The 10213-nt window shown below is 42.6% G+C and overlaps 1 long non-coding RNA gene across 1 annotated transcript; it reads left to right on the top strand.

Moving 5' to 3' along the window:
• The first annotated feature begins 2960 nt into the window (after positions 1-2960).
• On the top strand, positions 2961-3830 carry LOC130371304 (uncharacterized). The gene is made up of 3 exons (XR_008893178.1): positions 2961-3076; positions 3169-3279; positions 3519-3830. It is a non-coding gene; the product is annotated as an uncharacterized LOC130371304 (long non-coding RNA).
• Positions 3831-10213: the final 6383 nt, after the last annotated feature.

Below are 10213 nucleotides of genomic sequence, written 5' to 3'. Positions count from 1 at the left end.
GCAGCAGAGAGAACGCGTGGGTGCCTCTACGTTTTCGCCAGAGAACTAAACCCACAGGGAGGTCCGAGCAGCTCTAGCGCTAGAACGCGCTGTTTACGTCACGCACGTGGAGATGCGTCCGGTGATCACCCCGTAAAGCGCGCAGTGATATTTTGTATTCGCATTAGAAATTTGGCGGAAGCGGTTGAAAGCCGCGTGTCAGTGTGTGCACCCAGGGCCGTAGGCCGTAGCACCAAATTCTGGGCCCTGTATACAAGAGGTACTGATGGGGGGCCCCCCCCGAATTCCCCCTACCAGCCCCCTGCGCAGAATTGTTTGGGGGGGGTGGAAGAACAATTGTTGAGGTGGCAGGGGGTGTTGTCGCAGGTAAAATGTAACTAATAAAGTAACTTGTAATCTAACTTAGTTACTTTTAAAATCAAGTAATCAGTAAAGTAACTAAGTTTCTATTTTAAGGAGTAATCAGATTACATTTTCAAGGTAACTGTGGCAACACTGCCTGTTTACCACCTCAAGTGAATTAATCTATCCTATCCCCAGTCAGATGTGTGTGTGTGTAAAGTATGTCTCACTTGTATTTATTTTACTCTGAAATAACTTGAATGGAACTTTAGACATTTGGGGATAAGCAGCAAAGCAGTGTCGTGGCAATTTCTGTATCAGATATTGCGTCTAAGCAGATGAGATATTTAGATGCAAAAAGCACACAATACTGTTGACAATTAGTGGTCATATATATTTGTAATAATAGTACGAACAAAGATACATCAAAACATTTTATACACTTAGATCGGATCCTTGAGGGCAGTTGGCCTCCAATAAACCAAAAGCCTTTGTTAACCAGATGTTAATCTATTGATTGAAGTTTCTTCGGTGGTTAAGAAGGTGGTTGAGGCTGTTCCTTATCACCCTTTGCTTCTCTACGCTCCCCAGGGGGTCAAGTAAAACAGGCCCAAACCAAACTACATACAACACGGAAACGGAATGTGAAACCAGATTACATCACATGAAACACTAAGAATTACATTTTAGAAGACCCTGCAGAATAGCAAGATTCCAAGAATGGAATGTGAAACCAGATTACATCACACGAAACACTAAGATTTACATTTTAGAAGACCCTGCAGAATAGCAAGATTCCAAGAATGGAATGTGAAACCAGATTACATCACACGAAACACTAAGATTTACATTTTAGAAGAACCTAAACGTAACATGTAGATTTTCCATCACAGCAGTCAGGTAGCTATTTTAAGCTATAATAAACTGCATATTTTGTTTATTCAGGTGAAGCATTATGAAAAAATAAAGCATAGAAATAATTTTGGCATTTTCATTTTCCGTCTGGGCTAAGCTCCGGATGTTTATGAAACCTAGAAACACCCCTGCGACTGTCTTTGGATGCCCAGACTGAATGTTCATCACTGATCTGATTTTCCTTTCTTCTTGGTTTAATTTTCTATTTCCTTGTTCTGATCGGGTCACCTGCAGCAATCCTTAAAGAACGGCATCGTTTGAGGATGTTTGCCAATAAAACATCCTTTCCTTACCAACAGAGTAAACAAGGTACAAAATAATGAAGTGTAAAATGACCCAAATACTACATAGTAATAACGATCAATCGCATACAAATACAAACATCTCATGTGGATGTGTCCAAATTTGAAAAAGGTCAAACAGGCCTGAACCTATCGACATTACCTTTGACAATTCTGGCCAATCATACCAACATAATTAACGTTAACATTATGAAGACCTGGCATGATTCATAAAGTTATAGATTAAAAGGCTGGGTATTTATGAATTGAACAGCATGTCAGGGCTTGTGATATTGGATGACATTTCCTTAGTCCACAGATATCCCAGTGAGGACCTTCCTCTTCAGCACCTTCAGAGAGCAGAGGAAGGACTCCATTTGAACTTCCGTTGGTTGAACCTGCATTTGTTACTGAGTACAAATGAACACTGCTAATTCTTTCACTTTTTTATTTCAATGATTTCCCTTTTAATTCTTTGGAAATGTGTTTCGTGTCCATGTAAAGCGCTGTGAATGGTCTGTGTGTTTGAAGGTTGCGGTAATAATAAACTGGCCTTTCCAAGCCTTACACACCCCATACATAATCTAAATTATTGTTGTTAATGTATGATGTCTTTACATGGAATTATGAAAGAAACTATGGCAATGTAATATTTTATAGTATTGAATGTAATCAATTGTAATCAGTCGAGTGTAATCGTTATTGTGAACTTATTGTAATCTAATGTCATATATCTATTGTACCCCATTCTAATCGATGTCTGATGCTTACCAGTTTCATTTCCAGGGTCATTTGCAAAAAACAAAAAGCAGAGAATGAGATGAACACACCACCACAGCATCAGACAGACATTTTCTTTAAATCGAATACTTAAACTTAATTTAACCATAACACGGTCATCAGAATAATTTAGATTGTATCCCTGTATAATAGTAAATATATGCCAATTCGTGGCTCGTATGTACAATATAATAATACAACTTACAATACAGTGAGTGCATACGTTTGACCGTGGGTGGTTCCAATGGGTGTCAAACCCCTAATCCTGGCACTGTTGAAGAGGCTGTAGGTAAGAGCGGTCAATTCTGTGTCATTGGGTATCAGTAATTAGTGAGTGTAGTGCTCTGTATACCATTTAGATTCAAGGCCGCTCCTGGCTCTGGTTCAGAGAATCCATCTTGCCTGGCAGTCACAGCTGAACACTAATTTGCGGATTGGTCCGGAGATGTCGGGCTATCAACGATCATCCTCGATAGGGAATCACAGCCACTGGACCTTTCAGTAAGTTTAAGTTCAGTTTAAGTTTTCCTCCCGTTCATCCAGAGAGGAGGTACACACCTGCCCAGTAGGAGGAGGAAGGGGGCGTCACTGGTGGCCTGACCACACCCCCGACACTCATAGACGATGGGGTGGACACTTCCATCCCATTATCCAAATCCAAATTCTTCTTCTAGACAAGCAAGAGGATCAGTCCAGAGAGAGAAGAAAGATGAAGACTTTAGCGGTTGTTCTGGTGCTTGCGTTGGCCTTCGGCTTTGGTGAGTCGAGGCCTACAGCCCAAATGTCTCCATTTAAATGGCCCACTTAAAGAATACCAACCACTCATATCTAATATATCCTTGATCTGTAGGAGAAGCTCTGAGGTGCAACCGGTGTATCAATAGAGGCTGTTCCAACAGGGTTGAGACGTGCAGCGGACCCAACGACGTCTGCGCAAGTGTGCTCTTCCTGCCTCCTGCCCGTAAGTACACACGCCCTTCTATCCGACCCGATACATGCTGCTCTTTAGCTGACCGGTCTTCCTCCTCCGGTGAAGTCATGTCTCGCTGTTTGATAACTCATTCTCCTCCCCTGTTACTTAAGACCTTATGTTTCAAGATGTGGGTGCTTTGCGTGTTTGATTGTCGTGTTTTGTTTGTCATCTTATTAAAGATGGTGGTTGATGGAGTAATAGTTATTGGATTTTTTTCTTCCTATCAGCCATCAATTTCTTCAGACGTTGCATGACGGCGTCCGACTGCCACCTGTTGAGTTCTCGGCCCAGCCTTGTGACGGCCAGATGCTGTGGGACAGACCTCTGCAACTAAAGCCCAGAGCTGGGGTCGCAAGTCACCAAGGTTACATCTCTACCAGGGCTATTCCCATTTTGAAATGGGCCATTTCCCTTTCTGTACCATCTGTAGTGAGGAAGTGGATTGACATGCATGACAATAAAGCTGTTATGAATTAGTAAAAATGAATTTACTGCCTTACTGAGACTCTTTTTTGTTTGGTTAATAAAACCTTGTTGAATTCCTAGTTTCTTTGCAATGAGTGGTTAATGGAAAGTGACATTTACATTAGGGGTGGAACGGTTCAAAAAATCCACGGTTCGGTTCGGTTCACGGTTTCGTGGTCACGGTTTTCGGTTCGGTTCGGTATATGTTGATTATTAGGAAGATCTATTATGTCTTGTATAGTCAAGTTAAAACTGAAAGAATGAAGCAGTCTGACATTTGATACATCATTGTGACAGTCTTAGGTTGAGATTCTGGCACTGCAAGAGAGGAGACATTGCTAGTTCCAACATGTGCTTCATTTATTTGGTAAACAGAACTCAAAACTCAAAACTTTCTCTTGAACTGAAAGTGCAGTGTTTGAAAAACAATCAAAGAAAAATAAGGCTGGATTTCTTACAAACTTAAAGTGCCACTGTGTTATCTCAAATAACAAAATAAATAATCCAGTAAATAATCATCAATATAAAATATAGCATAAACCAAACTAACACATACTGCACTGCTTAAACAACAAGGCTCTACTCATTGTATTCTCATGTTCTTCTGCAAGAAGATCAGTTTGTCCACATTCTCTGCCAAAAGACGAGATCTACTTGCAGTGACAATGTCTCCTGCTGTAGAGAAAACTCTCTCACTTGGTACAGATGTACCTGGGACTGCAAGGTAACGTCGAGCCAATTTAGCAAAATGAGGGTACTTGTGCTCGTTGCTTCTCCACCATGCAAGTGGATTTTCATCCACAGGAATGCATCCTGTGAGCCTGTATGCCATGACCTCCTCCTCAGTGATCTGGGACAAAGTCTTGGTGGTTCCCTTCTCTGATGTAAAGAGCTCTCAAAAAGCTCTGCCATGACAGATTTTTTCTGAGGAGGAGATTCTTTTGATGCCTCTGGCTCTCCAGCTGAGGATGAACTGGCCACCTGGGCTTCTCTGGGTTGAACCTGCATGATAAAATGACAAATAGTATGGTAAAAATATTGATAAAAACAAACACTCTCATAGCAGCAAAGACACTAAAACTATATGCTCTACTGTACACTGAGAAAATACAATAAATGCAAAGGCTCAAGTATACTGTATTCTAGATTTTAAAAAAAGAGAGAAATTGTAATTATGATAAAAACACATAAAATTTAGTACTAATTACAGAATAAAAAACAATACCTGCTCTTCAATTTCCATGATCTCTCTGGTGAGAACACTGTAGATTTTCTGAATAGAGTCTTCTTCCAAGTAGGGCAGGGACTTAAATCTTGGATCCAGGGCTGTGCTTCTGTGCAGATAGTCCTGAAGATCAGGGTCCCCGTATCTGTCTTTCAGGTTTTTAGTGATGGCTGCCTTAGCATCTTTGATGGTGGCGCTGTCCTCTTCACTGGGTGTCATGGATTTCAGTATCATCTTCTGCAGAGGGATGATCATGGACACTGAAGGGGATGTTTCTGTGCTCATGAGTGTTGTTACATTCTTCAGAGGTTTGAGAATCTTGGTTAGGTCCTCTGCCAATTTTACCTCACTGTCAGTCAAAACAGCAATATCTTTGACACTTTTCCTAACATCTTTATCCATCAGAGCAGAATAGATGGAAGCTTGCTGCTCCAAATAACGCTCCAGCATGTCATATGTTGTGTTCCAACGAGTTGGGACATCATGAATTAGTTTGTGAACTGGCAATTGCAGCATCTCCTGTTTAGTTTTTAAGGCGTGGGTGGCTGTTGTGCTCCGATGGAAAAATGCCACCACTTTCCTCATCTTCCCCAGGAGCCGGGATACCGGATTTATTGAGACTGCATTCTTGGCTGCAAGATTAACAGTATGTGCAAAGCAGCCAATTTGTGGCCCCAGTCCAGCTGTTGCATTGACTGCATTCACCATATTTTTTGCATTGTCTGTAGTAACAGGGATTGTGCTGCTGCCCCTCTGCAACTTCCATTCTGTCACTGCTTCTGTCAGTGCTTCAGAGAGATGCTCGCTAGTATGGCTCTCATAAAGGGGGCGCGTCTGTAAAACTGAGCTTTTCATCTCCCATTCTGAGGTAATGTAATGGACAGTCACAGTCAGGAAACTTTCAGTAGCCCTGGAGGTCCATCCATCACTAGTTAGCGCTACTGATGCTGTGTCAGACAACTCTTTAACAATTTCTTGTCGGGTTTCTTCATAAAGTGCGGGTATTACCGTGTTGCTCAAGTGTTTGCGGGAGGGGATTTTATATCGTGGCTCCAGTGCTTTAATCATGTGACGGAATCCCGCACCCTCCACCACGGAATAAGGCTGCATATCTTTGGCGATGAAATATGCCACTCCTTTAGTTATGCATTTCGCCCTGTCTGACTCGTCACCGTATGCCTGTTTAAAAGCTGCGGGGAGTAGAAGTTGTCCTTTCGCCTCTGCCCCTTTCCCCCTTGCACTGCCAATTTTCTCACTGGGATGATGTCTCCGCAGGTGAGCCGACATGTTGCTTGTGTTGCTATTAACATACACAACACGCGTTGCACAATGTTTGCAAACTGTGGCACTTTTGTCGACAATTTTCTTGCCGCCGTCATCGTAGGTCACTCTGAAAGCAAAATGCTCCCATACAGCAGACCTATAATGTGCTGCTGGCGCGTCTTCCAGCTCCTGTCCTTTCCCACTCGCCATCCCCACACAACTCTCCACAACTAATTTTCATCTGCTGCCGCCTAGGTTGCTTTGCTACTTCTTCTTGTTTACTACTGGCGGTTGACTTTAGGCGCAGTACCGCCACCTTCTGCTCTGGAGTGTACATGCTTCGCCTATGAGAAAAAGGAGCAGTGCATGAACCGAACGGAACACACGCGAATTGAACCGAGACAGTCGAACCGAACGGTTCGGAGTGTTTTCATAAACCGTTCCATCCCTAATTTACATGTAAAGTTGGAGTAGGCATATTACGTGAAGGCAGGGGTCGGGAACCTTCTCAGACGGAGGGGCCTCCAAATGTATGAACTTGAAATTCTTCTTAGAAGGGCTGACATGCAGGTTTACATAATTATAATTGCAACGTTTTAGGGAAGACATTCATTCATTGCAAATCAGGGATATTGGACATCAGGCAGAGGATCAACATATCAAATAAACAATAAAAGAGATTCTTCGCCACCACAGACAACACAAGCGGCTGGCTACTTCAATGATAATGCGGTGTCTTGGATGTCTCTGTGGATCACGTTTAAGTAATCTTGTTAGAGATGTTTTATACATGTGCAGAGGTGTATAGCTGACAAAGTGTGAGTGATAAATCGTACAATTCACTAAGCTCAGTCACTTTGGTGTATCAACGGCCGTCTTTATTAATGAACTTTTAATCTCAACCACAATGATGTCTTTGTTTGTCGCAGAGGTGGTGGGATTGATACAGCTCTGAAGAATGACGTGTCACCTTATACAGGCCATGATACAATATCTAGAACATGGATAGGCAGGGCGTGAAACTCAGACAACAAAGGAAGTTATTTTATTGAGTTTTATAGGACAAGGTGTAGAGTTTCCTCTGTGTTTCAGACACCTCCACATCTTTCCTTGAACTTTTCATTGCGGTAAAAAAAAAAGGTGAAGAAAGGACAGGACGTAATGTTTTTGACCATCCAACCACAACCAAGGAGAGAAGAGGGAGAGGAGGCAAGGAAACGAGGGGAGGAGAGTGGCGACAGGGAGGCGTGGAGACCAGGAGGAGGGCAGACAAATAGATTAAACAAGTAGAGGAGAGAAGGAGAGAGGAATTCCCAACAAATCAGCAGTAGATTGATATTTCCTGTATAAATTGGGGTCATTAATAATTCCTTGCGGAAAACACTCTATTTTTCTCTATTATGTATGGCATTGTTAGGGACTACTGCACGGGGCAAATGTTTAATCCTCATGTGTAGGCGACTAGTATACTGCCCATGAGGAAGCAATGGGAATCATAGGGAATATACTGCCCATGAGGAAGCAGTATGAATCATAGGGAATATACTGCCCATGAGCTAGCAGCTTGCTCGATTGCAGTATTGGGTTGCTAGGCCATCAATCAGGACATGGAAAGTGTCATGGATGTTTATTTTCCGCAAATTATCTATGATTGTCTTTGTATGCCCAGACTGCGCTGATCTGATTTTCCTTTACTACTTCCTTGTTCTGATCGGGTCACCTGCAGCAATCCTTAAACAACGGCGTTGTTTATCAATGATGTCAATAACACCCCCACTTTTTACCAAGAGAGTAAACTAAAAAAATAACGAGGTGTAAAATGTCTCAAATACTTTAATAGTGATAACGATCAATCTGAACTCCTGGTGGAGTGGATCTCATGTGGATGTGTCCAAATTTGAAAAGGTCAAAACAGGCCTGAACATTACCGTTGAGAATTCAGGCCAATCATACCAACATTATTAACATTAACATCATGACAACCTGGCATGATTCATAAAGTTATCGATTAAAAGGCTGGGTATTTATGAATTGAACAGCATGTCAGGGCTTGTGATATTGGATGACATTTCTTTAGTCCACAGAAATCCCAGTGAGGACCTTCCTCTTCAGCACCTTCAGAGAGCAGAGGAAGGACTCCATTTGAACTTCCGTTGGTTGAACCTGCATTTGTTACTGGGTACAAAACGAACGCTTCTAATTCTTTCCCTTTTTTATTTAGATAATTTGGTATGTATTTGAATAATTTAGTTTGTATCCCTGTATAATAATAAATATATGCCAATTCGTGGCTCGTATGTACAATATAATAATACAACTTACAATACAGTGAGTGCATACGTTTGACCGTGGGTGGTTCCAATGGGTGTCAAACCCCTAATCCTGGCACTGTTGAAGAGGCTGTAGGTAAGAGCGGTCAATTCTGTGTCATTGGTTGTCAGTAATTAGTGAGTATAGTGCTCTGTATACCATTTAGATTCAAGGCCGCTCCTGGCTCTGTTTCAGGGAATCCATCTTGCCTGGCAGTCACAGCTGAACACTAATTTGCGGATTGGTCCGGAGATGTCGGGCTATCAACGATCATCCTCGATAGGGAATCACAGCCACTGGACCTTTCAGTAAGTTTAAGTTCAGTTTAAGTTTTCCTCCCGTTCATCCAGAGAGGAGGTACACACCTGCCCAGTAGGAGGAGGAAGGGGGCGTCACTGGTGGCCTGACCACACCCCCGACACTCATAGACGATGGGGTGGACACTTCCATGCCATTATCCAAATCCAAATTCTTCTTCTAGACAAGCAAGAGGATCAGTCCAGAGAGAGAAGAAAGATGAAGACTTTAGCGGTTGTTCTGGTGCTTGCGTTGGCCTTCAGCTTTGGTGAGTCGAGGCCTACAGCCCAAATGTCTCCATTTAAATGGCCCACTTAAAGAATACCAACCACTCATATCTAATATACTTGATCTGTAGGAGAAGCTCTGAGGTGCAACCGGTGTATCGGTAGAGGCTGTTCCAACAGGGTTGAGACGTGCCGTGGACCCAACGACGTCTGCGCAAGTCTGCACCTCCTACCTCCCGCCCGTAAGTACACACGCCCTTCTATCCGACCCGATACATGCTGCTCTTTAGCTGACCGGTCTTCCTCCTCCGGTGAAGTCATGTCTCGCTGTTTGATAACTCATTCTCTTCCCCTGTGTTCTTGTTACTTATGTTTCAAGATGTGGGTGCTTTGCGTGTTTGATTGTCGTGTTTTGTTTGTCATCTTATTAAAGATGGTGGTTGATGGAGTAATAGTTATTGGATTTTTTTCTTCCTATCAGCCATCATTTACTACAGACGTTGCATGATGGCATTCAGCTGCCACCTGTTGAGTTATCAGGCCAACAATCTGAGGGTCAGATGCTGTGGGACAGACCGCTGCAACTAAGGCCCAGAGCTGGGGTCGCAAGTCACCAAGGTTACATCTCTACCAGGGCTATTCCCATTTTGAAATGGGCCATTTCCCTTTCTGTACCATCTGTAGTGAGGAAGTGGATTGACATGCATGACAATAAAGCTGTTATGAATTAGTAAAAATGAATTTACTGCCTCTGAGACTCTTTTTTGTTTGGTTAATAAAACCTTGTTGAATTCCTAGTTTCTTTGCAATGAGTGGTTAATGGAAAGTGACATTTACATGTAAAGTGGGAGTAGGTCCATTACGTGAAGGCAGGGGTCGGGAACCTTCTCAGACGGAGGGGCCTCCAAATGTATGAACTTGAAATTCTTCTTAGAAGGGCTGACATGCAGGTTTACATAATTATAATTTCAACGTTTTAGGGAAGACATTCATTCATTGCAAATCAGGGATATTGGACATCAGGCAGAGGATCAACATATCAAATAAACAATAAAAGAGATTCTTCGCCACCACAGACAACACAAGCGGCTGGCTACTTCAATGATAATGCGGTATCTTGGATGTCTCTGTGGAT

The sequence above is a fragment of the Gadus chalcogrammus genome, chromosome 18 (genome assembly GCF_026213295.1).
Source record: "Gadus chalcogrammus isolate NIFS_2021 chromosome 18, NIFS_Gcha_1.0, whole genome shotgun sequence".
Taxonomy (NCBI): domain Eukaryota; kingdom Metazoa; phylum Chordata; class Actinopteri; order Gadiformes; family Gadidae; genus Gadus; species Gadus chalcogrammus.
This window is presented reverse-complemented; position numbering and strand designations above follow the sequence as displayed.